The sequence below is a fragment of the Pinus tabuliformis genome, chromosome X (genome assembly GCF_031772625.1).
Source record: "Pinus tabuliformis cultivar Carrire ecotype Pingquan chromosome X, CPIR1, whole genome shotgun sequence".
NCBI lineage: Eukaryota > Viridiplantae > Streptophyta > Pinopsida > Pinales > Pinaceae > Pinus > Pinus tabuliformis.
Window position 1 is genome coordinate 103,218,013 of NC_142308.1, and position 13,501 is coordinate 103,231,513.

Consider the following 13,501-nt stretch of genomic DNA (forward strand, 5'->3'; position numbering starts at 1 on the left):
CTTCCTCTAACCAAAGAGGATTAGGGTTGGAATGAGTGCTTAGAGGAATAGCTTGGTTTCTTGAAGTTCGAGCATTAAAGTCACCCATTAAAAGGATATTGCCTTCATTCCTTAGGCTATAAATATCATTCTCTAAACCATTGGAATGACTATTTTTATCTACATTATCTTTCTTATAGAAGTTAGAATTGATGGGGGGAAATAACAGATTGCTATGTAGGTCCTTTTATCATAAATGTCGGTAATTTCTATCCAACTATATTGGTTGTAACCGTCGTTTTTATAAATCCTAGCATGGGGAGAGATGTTCTTCTTAATGTAACAAGCTATACCACCAATGCCTCTATGGGAGGATAGCTTATTCTAGGTAGACCATAATGTAAAGCCATGTATGTTAGGGACCTTAGATTCTCTGTGCTCCCAAGTTTCAACAAGAAAAATAATATCAACATCATTCGAGATCCAACTTAGCTTGGGGCCTTTGTTCCATGGAAAGCCTCGACAGTTCCAAGAAAGAATCCGGAGCATGTTGAATTGCTATTTATTATTATCTTTTTGGTTTCTATCTCGAATAGCCGCTTTTCTATTTCTGATTATTGCCCATTTTCCTTCCTTCCTAGCTTCCTTGATCTTTTGGAATGAGATCTTCATTTATAAATATTCTCGTCCCTTTTAAACTTGAGGTTTTACTAAGTATGTCATAATTATGGTCAGTAGAGCTCACCTTTATTCAGATCAACCTTCCTTTATTCTCAGTTAGTTTCCCCAACCTCGTTGCTTCTGTGAGACACGTTGTTTCAATTTGTAATCTGTTATGTAATTCTGTCTGGGCTATGTCTAAAGTATACTCATCTACCTCATGTTTCAAACCGAAGATTATAATGTTCAAGGCCCTTTTGTTACGTTCATGGTCTAATTCTATCAATTCTTTCAATTCATCTTTAACTGGTTTGATATCTAATTTAACTACCACACCATTTAGGGTGAGGTGGCTATTAACTTTTTCTTCTAGCTCTTTAATCATGTCCTTCATTTTAAGACTCTCTAAAGTATCATCATCTACTTGCTGGGATGTTTGGTTCATATCTTGGTTTTGTTTTTCTATAACCTGCAACCTAGTCTCCATTGCCTCCATATTATTCTCCAATAGTTCTATTTTATTTTCTATTTGTTTTTGGATCTTGCCTTCAAGAGATCTGAATTTATTTTCCAGCAAGGCTGCTAACTCTGTTTGTAGCTTGACTTCTCTTTCTTCTCTACGTTTCTCTAAAGACTCCATATACTCATAGAGGCTCTGTAGAGTAACTGTGCTAGGTCTACCTTTGGTAATCTTTGGTAATTGTGCTGAATTATTCATACTTAAAAATATATGAGCAGATATTTATTAGAAAAATATAAGGAATGTGTGCACCTGATACCAGCAAGACGGACCGCAGATGCATGTGCCCCAGATTGTGTTTCTATTACCACAGAGAGATCGTGAATTATTACCATGGAGAGATCGTAAATTATGCCTGCAGGGATCGTAAATTATTACCACAGAGAGATCGTAAATACATCACCCTAAATAAATATTTTACTTTTATTTTTTAATTTTAAAAATTATATGTACATTTCATTTAGTTAAAAAGAATATATCAAAATTAACTAAATTATTTAATTATCACTAGTAAAATATTATAATAAGATAATTTTTAATATTTTAAAGTTATTATTAATAGTGTATTGTTTTAATTCTTTATTTTATTATCTAAAACAATTTAGTACATTATCTTCTATATTAAATTTAAATATATATATATATTAAATTTAATATTTTTTCGCTTTCACATTTTTAATAAATAATCTGTTGCAAACCTTCGTCATTACGTAATTTTCATTTAACTTTTGAAATACCAAAACTAAATAAAATAAATATTTTAATTTAATTAATTATTATAATATTAAAATATAATGTATACTAATATTCCATATTTTAAATCATTATATTTTACTTCATTATTTTAGTATACTTAAATAATTTAATATAATCTAATCACATTACCTTGGATGAAATAATATTTTAAATTTAATATTTTATATATAACATTATCTTTTCAAATATATATTTTACAATTGTTAACGTACAATCGCGTACCCCGGGATTCAGTCCATTTACTAAAATATAAGGTCAGTTGACAAGTTTTTACATAGATGGGAAAGTATTATTATTTAAAAATTATTTTTAAAATAAAATAAAATTTACTATATTATGAAAATTAAATCATATAAATAAAATATTACAATATATTATATATTTAAATAATAATAATAAAAACATTAATAACAGCACACCACACAGTCTAAGAATCTTAAAAAAAAGTTAATTTAAAAAAAAATTATACTAACATAATTATCCGAAAACAATGTCATAATAATAATATTCTTCCCCTTAATGCTCCCTCCTCATCCTACAACAAGACGATTTCTAGATTGCGCCTATGACCAATTGAATATCTTATATATGTCGTAACAAGTGGTAAAGGAGATCTACAAGATCCAAAAGAATTTCCTATCTATATGAACAGGAGAGGAGATCTACTTAGCTCGCAATGTCGATGTCAGGTTTAGATGTTGGTACTCCATGCGAAGGTTTAATGTCGCGTTTCAATTCATGCACTCAATACAAGTGTCATTGCACTCAACGCTTAGGTTGAATATGCATGGTATATTCTAAGTCTCCCCCATGTTATCTACTATGACATTTGAGAAGTAGAGAAAGTACCAAGATGGTATAAGAATAAACAAATGAATATTAAGTGAAAAAATGAATGACAGAAAACCCTTTGCACTCAACCAGCTTAAAAAAATAGATTCATGAACTCTTTGATACATTGGATAAATTAAAAAAATTATCGAGCTTCTTGCCAACAATGAGAAAGAAAAGAAATTTGGAAAAAAAAAATTGAGAAAGAGATGTTCATTTGAATATAACATTAGGCTCACAAGCATCTCTTGCCAAATTTGTCTACTCTATGTGAAGTTGCATTGAAAATAAGGTATCTATTTTCATTGTGTAAAGAAAATTTATCAAGCAATGCTCACACCATTTCATAAATTAAAATAAAATAAAAAGCTCATAAAAGTAATAATCATTTAACAGTGAATTTTTCCTTAAGCCTAGGTGAGAATTTGAGACATCTAAACTCCCTCAATTTTGTATTAACTTATACAAGTATGACTGCAACCCACAATTGTTATTAATACACCTATAACAATTATTATAACAAACACTCAACATAAAAACAACTAATAATGTTGACCACAGTATTTTATGGTTGTTATAATATGCTTATTATTAGAACAATTTAGATCTCAATTTTTCTTGCATTTTTTTAATAAAACCTTAACAACATTATCCTATTCATAATAATGATGAGAGTGATTTTTAATTCTCATTTTTTAATAATTTTTCATTTTTTTCACCCTAACTTTAAAGAAAAACATTAATATTACATCAACTTTGTTTTAAAATGTTTCCCTAAATTTATTTTTTAGTTATTATTTATAAAATTATATCTTGCTTAAATTCTTTATTAATCTTCATGTTTTTAATTATTAGTTGGTAATGGGCAATGGAATTACCCAAAATATCAAGAATTGTAAAATTTTATGTAGTGTTAACTCAAAACATTATAGATATGTGTTGTGATTTTTGATACCATGTTCAAGGAAGATGTACTGAGGTTATAAAAAAAATACTTCATCAATAGTTATTGAATGTTAGAAACATACTGCTAAATGTAGATGATTGGAAGTTATCCATAATTTGTATTGATTCTTCTCTATATATTTCTATAAAGGAGTCCTTTGATCATGCCAACAATAAGCATCATTTGAAATCCCTACAACAAACGGTTTGTGCATGGCATCATTGCAAGAGTAAAAAACAACCATTTTGTGTAGCAGGAAAGTATTTTAATCAACTATTCGTTTATGATCTCTTTTTTTCACCTTGGAAAAAATCGTAATTTTATTCATAAGACAAAATTACATGTTGTAGATGCTAAAAAGCATATGCATATGGTATGTTCATGTTTTCACAGAAAACATAAAAAGAAAAAATACAAAAAAAAATAATATATGCTTTTCTCCTTTTCATTGTTTCCACCTTTCCCCATCCTCCAGCATTGGGCGTGGCGATTACAATGGATAGCGGATTTTCATTTGTATTTATGGGAGAGTCCTTGTTAGAGTCAGATCCTTCTGATGCATGAGTTCGCTTGTTGCTAGATATTTCCATTAGTTGGGATTCTTGTTGCTGCAAAGGGTTGCTGGGTTCTTTGTCCTCCTTTAGTGTGTTGTTTTGGACCTGTTGAACATCCATTTCTGCTTTATATTATGTTGTTTCTGCTTTTTCTGCTTCTTCATCCAAGGGGGTTGTATATTGCCATCCTTTTGGCTTTTTCTATTTCTTCTTGTTCCATTTGGGGGTTTGTTTTTTCTTGTGGACATGCACTATGGAGATGGCCAGTTTGGAGAAATCCACGACATCAGAAAGCTGTATTTTCATAATCTAGAGGTTGTGTCCACTGTGTATTATTGAAATTCAAAGTGATGCTATCTGGTAGTCCCTGGCTCAGATCTACTTCAACGCAAATCCTGGAAAATGTAAATATTCCCCTTGTAAGTTTGTCCTCGTCAATCTTAAGGAACTTCCCCAAAGAGTTCCCTATGGCTATTAAAACATTATGGTGCGAGAAGTGTAATGGAAGGTTGTGCAACCTGACGCAAAGTAGCATTTTTGTTACCACCATTATGTTGGCATCGAATTCTGGAAATGAAGGGGTCATGAAGAGCCCTGCATTGCCCTAGAACCGTGGTCACTTATTGAGGATATGTTCCGTTCCATGTTCTGTTTTGAATCTGACTATAAAAAACCCCTTGGGGCATAAATATATTTCACAGTTTGGTGACCATGCAGCATATATCCATTGGTGCAAAACATCAGATTTAGGCCAAAAACCATTAAATCTACATATAACTGCGTTGGAATAGAGATCTGTGTACAAACCATTTACTTCAGGAATTGCAATGGTGAGAGTGGGATTCTCATATTTCTGTTCTACAATGTAGGGCCCTGGTAGCTCGGGCAGTGGTGCTGGTTTGGTTTGTGCTTTTTCCTTGCCTTTGACTACATCCTTAAAAGAGCCTGTGCTCTTTGAGTTAGTTCCAGAGCATCCACCCCTCAGACGCAAGTTGATCATGATGGTCAAGTCTTTGTCAATTCCATAATCCTAGAGTGTGTGGTTATCCTATAAACTGAGACCTGAGTGGATCAAATTTTGCCTGCATGCTGGTATACCTAAGTGGTTATAGATTTTATACTTTAAGTCCTGGATCCTCCTCCCCTTCCAAATCCTCTAAGAGAGATGACTTGTTTATGTGTTTTGATGAAAATTTGTATCAAATCCGCCTCTGTTGAGCATGGGTCTGTCTAATGAAGGGCTCGATCTATTGCCCATGTGCCTGGATCTGTTAGATCTAAGCATATCAATGCTCTATCTAGGTCTTGATTTGCCAGATCTGGGCTATCTGATGATTCTGTGCATATCAATGCTATGTCTAGTTCTTGCATCGGAAGAAAGCACGGAAGACTAAAAAAAGGAGAGGCCACTACCTTGCAGATCAGCCTTCATGGAAGCATCAACCTGGGGCACATTCCGCACCATGGATGCAATCAAGGCGATCTCGTGTTTAGCAGTCGCAATGGTATTAGCAATGGGAGCATTGACGACCAAGCACCCAAACTCAATGGCTGCCTGTAGATCCACACTCTCTCTACCCACACTCGTTCTTCCAACAACCTTGAGCCTCCCATGCGAGGATTTGCACACCTCATAGGTCACTTTGGTGCCGCTACTCACGATGAGAGCATCACAGAGTGAGATCTTTATGTAGAGATCCTCCTGCGATAAATTGTAGGAGCAGTCCACATTGGCCTCCCTTTGAAGCAGCTCCAAACCGCCTTCCCCCAACTTCTCGGCCACCAAAATCGTCAGCCCCGCCTGACCATTAGAAGAGATGGCCTGCAAGAACAGACATTTGAAAACGGGAAACATTTTCGAAGGTATTAACAGTCTATTTTGCAGGGTTTTCCCTAGGAGATTCTGAATCGACCAAAAATCCTCTTCATTTATGATCTCTTACATATATTATTTATAATTTGTAGTGAGCACAAGTACTCTAAAGTGAGTAATATTTATAGAGTACTGTAAAGGAAAAGAATGTAGACTGCATAAAATTCAGGTGTTTGTAAGCAGTTACCATGATTAAATTTCGACATAATATCAAGTTGATCAATCATCAAACTAACTGCTGAGTAATACAATAATTCAGAGACAATATATGGCACTCTTTTCTTATTAGTAGGTCACATTCAAAGTGAGAACTTGGAAGATCTACAAATTTAGATTAATACATCTCCAGAATGAGTAAATAATAGTGAAGGAAAGTTTGTGTACAAGCTACACAGTACATAGGTGCACGATATATAGTGTGAACAAAATCCCATATCAAGAGAATGTCATCATAAGGACATACTTTGCAATTTCTGATAGAAAATTCCAATACAGAGGTATAAAAATGCTATTAATTTTTTAAGAAAAAGAATTTGCAATGAAAAACATCAACTTGTCCTTGTTAGTTTTCCTCGGTATTCCTTCCACTGCAGTACAAAATACACAATCTTCCAAACCACAAGCTTACAAATTTTCCAATCATTGCCAATTAATGTCACTAGAGTCTCTGGAAGAAATAACTAGTTTCTAATACAAAATAGATCTGGGATCTATAGAGTCTTCATTTAGTTATAGTGAGAAAAATATATACTCTAATTTTAATACATGATGAAATGAAATTATGAAACATATGCATTAAAGTGAAAATTTGGGCATTGTTGCTCTACAATAGTTGAAAATTGCATTATAAATAAATAAATGCTCTTAGAAGGCTACTTTAATAAAAATCGGGACTAAATTGCACCCTCAATTTAACATTAAATCGTTTGGATAGGAAACAAAATATTTCTTCCTATAGATATAGGAATAAAGAAGATGGAGAGGATGTGTAGCATGTCATGGATTCTGCACTTGGATATGACTCTCAACAAAATAATGAGTTAAAATTTTGGAGAAGCCATAAAATAGAGTAAACAAATGAACAACTTGTATAGTTTGGTAGCCTTTAAAATTTTGTGATGCATCTCCAATTGCGTCAAAAGAATCAGATGTATTTTTCATCTTTGGTTGCAAACAAAGATCTTATCCTACACATGCAAGAGCAATATGGAATAAAACAAGTACTTCTTTCTAGGTATAGAGTTCTTGCATGAGTGATGAATCCATAATTTGTGATAGTGGTTGTTCCTCTTTGAATTCTTTTCTAACCCAAGTGACCAAGTCCATGTCAAAGGATCCAAGTTGGAATGTTGGAGATCGACATATAAGTGTTTTGAAAAGGACAACTCCAAACGAATAAACATGCCATTTCTATGTTGGATTGTGGCAAGCAACAGAGCCTTATGCAACCTAGTAATTACTCAAAAATTAAATCATTATTTGTCCATTCTACATCTGATCTTATAACTCCTCCTCAGAACGTCCTTTCATTAGAAACAACTGAGGTTTTTCCTTATGGAAGGCCTCTACTAAGAAGTCCTGGACTTTGTCGAGGTGCAACTCTGCTGCGTGCAATAATAATTAGATGACCCAAGCAAAAAACTGAGATATATTGTTGCATATTATCATTCAACATAATACTTGTGGGCGTAATATCTCCATGTACATATTTACGGGAACTCCACTCATGCAGATAGGCTAGACCATGTGTGGTTACCTTGGCAATATTTATCCTAGATCAAGGGTGTAGCTCGATGGTCTGATTTACCTGCAGGAATTGGTAGGAATTTTCAGGCTTGTTTTCAACCAATACATAAAATTTAAATTCTCCCACAAGATATAAAGAATGATATATTTAAATAGAGAGTTAGCTTCAATGATAAAATCGGTAATTATAAACAAATAAAAAATTCATGCATTTGGTATAAATTTTCATGAATTAATCGATTGAGGTGGTCTGAGGAACTTTGCAATAAAAACATGTGTTTTTAACCTAGAAGTAAGCCTTCCTATCCAGGACTACAAATAAAGTAGGTTAGAAAACATTTTTCAAAGCAACACTCGAGGATCGATGCAAGACAATGAATCAAATAAATCCAATAAGAAACACTGAAAGTGAAGAAGTTACAAGAACAATATACTTCGTTTATGTGGTCATTTTATTTTCAGTTTATTTGGTTGCCATAGCTTCCACCCATGGAGCTCTTGGGTATTGCGAGATTCAACCTTTATATACAACACTTTATAACTTGTTTCTTGCGACTAGTGAGAAAATTTAATTTGCTTAAATGTTCCCCAAAAAGAAAACCTGAGGACTTGTACAGAACAAGAAGATGGCTTCTAAGGCAACCCAACCAAAATAAATTATCCCTCCCTAGAGGGTTTCTCAAGATTAAAACAATAGGAGGCCTATGGGATATATTGGTAACATTGTAGCAGATTTCGGTGGTAAATGCAATGTCACCAAGGGAGGATTCAATGGCAAACCTCTTGCTCAGGTCTCTATCCCTATTAGAAGGAGTTTTGATGCTCAGTTACTTGCTCAGGTAGCTGCAAACAAGGGGATCTTTGCTGCCAATAACCAAACTTAGGCACTGGTTGTGATTCTAAAGGCAAACATTGTGTGAGGAAACAAGAAAAGGAGCACTAGCAACATGAAGGACATTCCTTTGACAACTGTAGTGAACAATGAATAAGATGATTATGTTATTATTGAAAAACCACACAGAATGAAACCAACTTGTAATCACAATGCTAAAGCTATAGAGAACAAAGGGAAACCTCAATCACTAACAACAAATCCTAAATCACTAGAAAATCACTTACATCTAAAAGTGTAGTAGTGTTACATGGATTTAGATTTGACGATGAAATGACTGAGGCAGAGGAGGACCCCTTGCCACAAATTGATGGAGAGGCCATGACAACCAGTTAGCGATGGTTGAATATGTTGATGATATATACACGTTATATCGGAGAACAAAGAAAACTAGTTATGTGTTAGATTATATGCGAAGACAAAAAAACATTAATGTGAAAATGAGAGAAGTACTAATAAGTTGGTTAACTGAGGTATGTTACAGATTTGGGTTGATGCCAGAGACTTTGTATCTTGCCACAAATCTTCTTGATAGATATCTTTCTACTCAACTTGTATCAAGGAGAAACTATCAATTAGTGGGTGCCACTACAATGCTTCTAGCTCCAAATTATGAGGAAATTTGGGTTGCAGTGATAAATGACTTTCTCGACATCTTAGAAAATAAATTTGAGAGGAAAAATGTACTTGATATGGAGAAGATAATTCTCTAAGAGACTGAAATTCCATCTCACAGTCCCAACTCCATACATATTCCTTATTCGATTCCTCAGAGTTGTTGGCTCTGATGAAGAGAAATAAAATTTGCTATTTTTCTTGATGTAACTGAGCTTGATGCAATATGTGATGATAAAGATACCCCCTTGAATGCTCATTGTTGTTGCAGTGTACACTACTCAAAGTACTTTCAAAAAGACACATGTCTGGAATGATGTACTTAAATGCCATACAGGCTACTCTTAAATAAACCTCAAGGAGTGTACAATACTAATGGTGGCATTCCATCAGACTTCAGAAGAAAGCACATTGAATGTATTGTTTTAAAAGTACTCAATCCCTGAGTATGACTCTGTTGCACTTATCATACCCGCCAAGATCCCTGCATAGGAATTTTTTTATTGGAGTTGCAAATTGTGTAGCAACTAATGAGTAGAGTTGTCATTTTTCCTAACTCAGCTGCACATCCAATAACTGAGATTGATATGTCAATCAAATTTTTTAGCATAGAAGATCATTCATTCCCTTGATATTCCCCTATGGGTGGAAGGTTTTTTCGGCCATCCTTTGTAACTGTACATAGTTGTGGCAAAAGCATGATTGACAGAAGATATAACCCACTTCATTTTTGGCATAACATGTCCACATAGGAAGGGGTGGATTAAATACAAGGGATTTTTTCTTATCAATTGTAATAAATTCTTGAGGGCATTTATGTGTTATTTTATTTAAAAATTTGAATTATAGAACACTAATAAAAAAATTAGAAAAAGAAAACAACGCTAAAAGCCATTTTTTTATTTTTCTTCTCATTAAAATGCTCAACCTTAAAACTATCAATATTGTACCCTGCAAATAATGTATTTTGATCAACCAAGGTGAAGAGCAAAAATCCACCATAAAATCAAAGAAACTTAAATTTGAAGATATAAAAGAAAACGATTTACTTAAATTCGATACACACTACCCTGAAATAGACCTCAAGGAGTGTACAAGGTTGATGGTGGCATTCCAGGCTGCGCTAAAATAGACCTCAAGGAGTGTACAAGACTGATGGTGGCATTCCATTAGAGTTCAAAAGAAAGAAAATTGAATGTAGTTTTTAAAGAGTACTCAATGCATGAGTATGACTCTGTGTCACTTATCAAACCTGCTAAGCTCCGGGCATTGGATATTTTTATTGGAGTTGTAGTTGCAGAGTGTGTAGAAACTGATGCGCAGAGTTTTCATGTTTCTCAATTCAGTTGCACATCCGACAACTGAGATTGATATGTCAACCAAAATTTTTTAGCACAAAATATCATTTATTCCCTTAATTTTCCCCTTTGGGTGGATGGTTTTTTCGGTCATTCTTTGTAACTGTACGTAGTTGTCGCAAAAACATGATTAACATAAGATGTAGCCGACTTCATTTTTGGCATAACCACTCCACATGGGATGTGGTGGCTTAAATCGAAGGTATTTTTACTTGTGAATTATAATAAATGCATGAGGGAATTTATGTGTTTTTTAATTTAAAGCTTTGAATTATAGAACAATAATATTATTAATAATAAATAAATAAAGCAACGCTGAAAACCATTTTTTGATTTGCTTTCTCATTAAAATTCTCAACCTTAAAACTGAAAATATTATACCATACAAAGAGTGTATTTTGAGAAACCAAGGTGAAGAGAAAAAATCCACCATAAAATCAAAGAAACTTAAAACTAAATTTATAAAAGAAAATTTACCATGTAAAGCAACTTTTAAGCTTCCATTTGGAATGAAGTCAAATATCAACAATTTCTCATCAGCTGCCTAATAAGACGTTGAAATGTTGAATTCTTCCATTAGCGTGAACTTTAGACTCAAATTCCTCAAATCTCCCAGAACCTCTTTGATACAACCTCCTTGCTGCCACTAGAATCACATTTCCAAGTACCACTTTCTACACAATTTCCAATCCACGCTTCCCTGAGACATAAGCAGAAGCTCTGAGCAATTCATCTAAGTCTAAATTGAAACCTTTGTCATTGGGAATGAGATCTCTCAAGTGTTCCTTCTATGAGGTTATTTCAGAAGTCTCTGTGTTGTTGCATAAACATTGAGGAATCCCTCCTCCTGCCAATTTCTCTTTCATCCATAATTGCACCACTTCGCTTGGCAGATCCTAGTTTTCCAACACAAACAGATAATGAGTAGGCCAATTATGGAAATTCTCATAGCATATCCCAACTATATTGCAACAATTACACCATTTTTAAGACTTTTCGTTACTGCAGGGGTCACCTCTTGATTAGTAGGGCTCCTTGAGGAATGGAATTGTAAAGGAAAATTGTGATTAGGACCAAACGAATCTCATTTGAATGCTAGTTTTGTTCCATCGATGAGAAAGTTCCATTTGAATTAGAAAAAACATTGGAATTGGAACTTTAAGAATTTGATAGCTATGATAGCAAAAGGAATTATGTGCCTATTTTGCCAAACATTGTTGTAATATTCAAATTTTTTTTAACAGGATGATGCTTCATCTTCTAGGGGCATTGAACATTCCATTTGAATTAAAAAAACATTGGAATATGCACTTTGAGAATTTTATAGCTACCACAACAAAAGGAATTATGTGCTTATTTTGCTAAACATTTAATAGGACAACACTTCATATTCAGAGGGGAATTGAACCCTAGATGACAATTGTTAAGCCTCACAATTGCCTCTTTTTGACACCCTTTTTCACTCTCTTTATTTCTTTTTAACCTTCATATTCACACAGTGGGCATCAAATTGCAAGATTTATGACATGGCATGTATGTAATTATCTTGTATTTCATAAATTGATAATGTTCTTTATTATTTAGTCTAATGTTTTCTTAGACTACCAAATTGCAATGATTCTGCAGCTAATACATGATTTTGTAGCCAAGTCTGTGGTTTAACAGGTTCCATGGTGCCAGGTGGAAAGCAAAATTTATGGGTAGATGGCAATTGATGCACTCAATGATTTCCTCCTACTGTCATGAACTAGATCAATCAAAGCAAATCCCAGTGATGCAGCCAAATATAAAGTCAACCCCTATAATTGACAACAGGCGAGCGAGAACGAGATATATGCCTCATGATTTTCTTTGATAATAGAAAATCGTGAGCGAATTATGCTACAATCTCTTGACAAGGATTAGGCATAGAGCTTCAAACAGTTAATGTTATGAGCTTTATAAATAAACCTCTTGGCAGAAATTGAATGTTGTGAAGGAGTACGCGGCAGTGAAGGTTTAAAATCTATTTTTAATATCAAGTTTATGAAAGAACCTTTTTATTGCCATGTGTGGTTCATCGTTTGATCAATAGCATGATTATCGACTTCTCATTTAGGGGCCCCTCGAGCACTAAGGATTCTTGTTCATTTTTAGTAGATAGAATTTTTATATAATTTCATAAGATTTCTTCCTTTTTGATTGAGTAGTTTCATTCTTCATTTCTTTCAGAATCAAATGAGGATTGTTTTACTAATTATTTCTTTTGTTTATAGATTCTGGATGCACATGAACTAATCTTATCAGCAGTGATATATATTATTATATACTTAGACAGAACTTTATTTTTCTTGTAGAACTGATGATTTATTTGCAGAATTAGATGTTACATTTCAACCATGTGCGATTTATAATTCAAGAAAGTGTCGATGTATTTAAGCAGAGGTTTATTTCATTTTGATTTCAAACAATTGTGAATGTTATTTTAACAGATGTGTGATGAGATTAATAGTAGTCTTTCCTTTTGAAATTGAGAGTGTATACAATTCTTATTGGTGCGAAGAGTGTAGTTAATTTTCATTTACAACAAGCGTGGAATTGATTTACTTATATGCAGAATTGTGAGATTTTCTTTCCAAGTAGAGTGTGAGGGTTTCCATAAGTAGCTTTCAGTAAAAGAGTGTGATCATCATAGGGATAATATTATTTTCACTAATAGAAGACATGTGCATTTCCATGACTCAATTTAATTTAGAGTAAAAGGCTTATCACATATATGATTCATTTAGACT

At 33.5% G+C, this 13,501-nt stretch overlaps 3 pseudogenes; 1 reads left to right on the forward strand and 2 right to left on the reverse strand.

Moving 5' to 3' along the window:
* Nucleotides 1–5,636: 5,636 nt before the first annotated feature.
* On the reverse strand, nucleotides 5,637–6,101 carry LOC149138618 (D-3-phosphoglycerate dehydrogenase 1, chloroplastic pseudogene; annotated as a pseudogene).
* Nucleotides 6,102–7,115: 1,014 nt separating this feature from the next.
* Nucleotides 7,116–12,779, reverse strand: LOC149138619 (receptor protein kinase-like protein ZAR1; annotated as a pseudogene).
* LOC149138620 (G2/mitotic-specific cyclin S13-7 pseudogene) lies at nucleotides 8,570–9,864 on the forward strand (annotated as a pseudogene).
* Nucleotides 12,780–13,501: the final 722 nt, after the last annotated feature.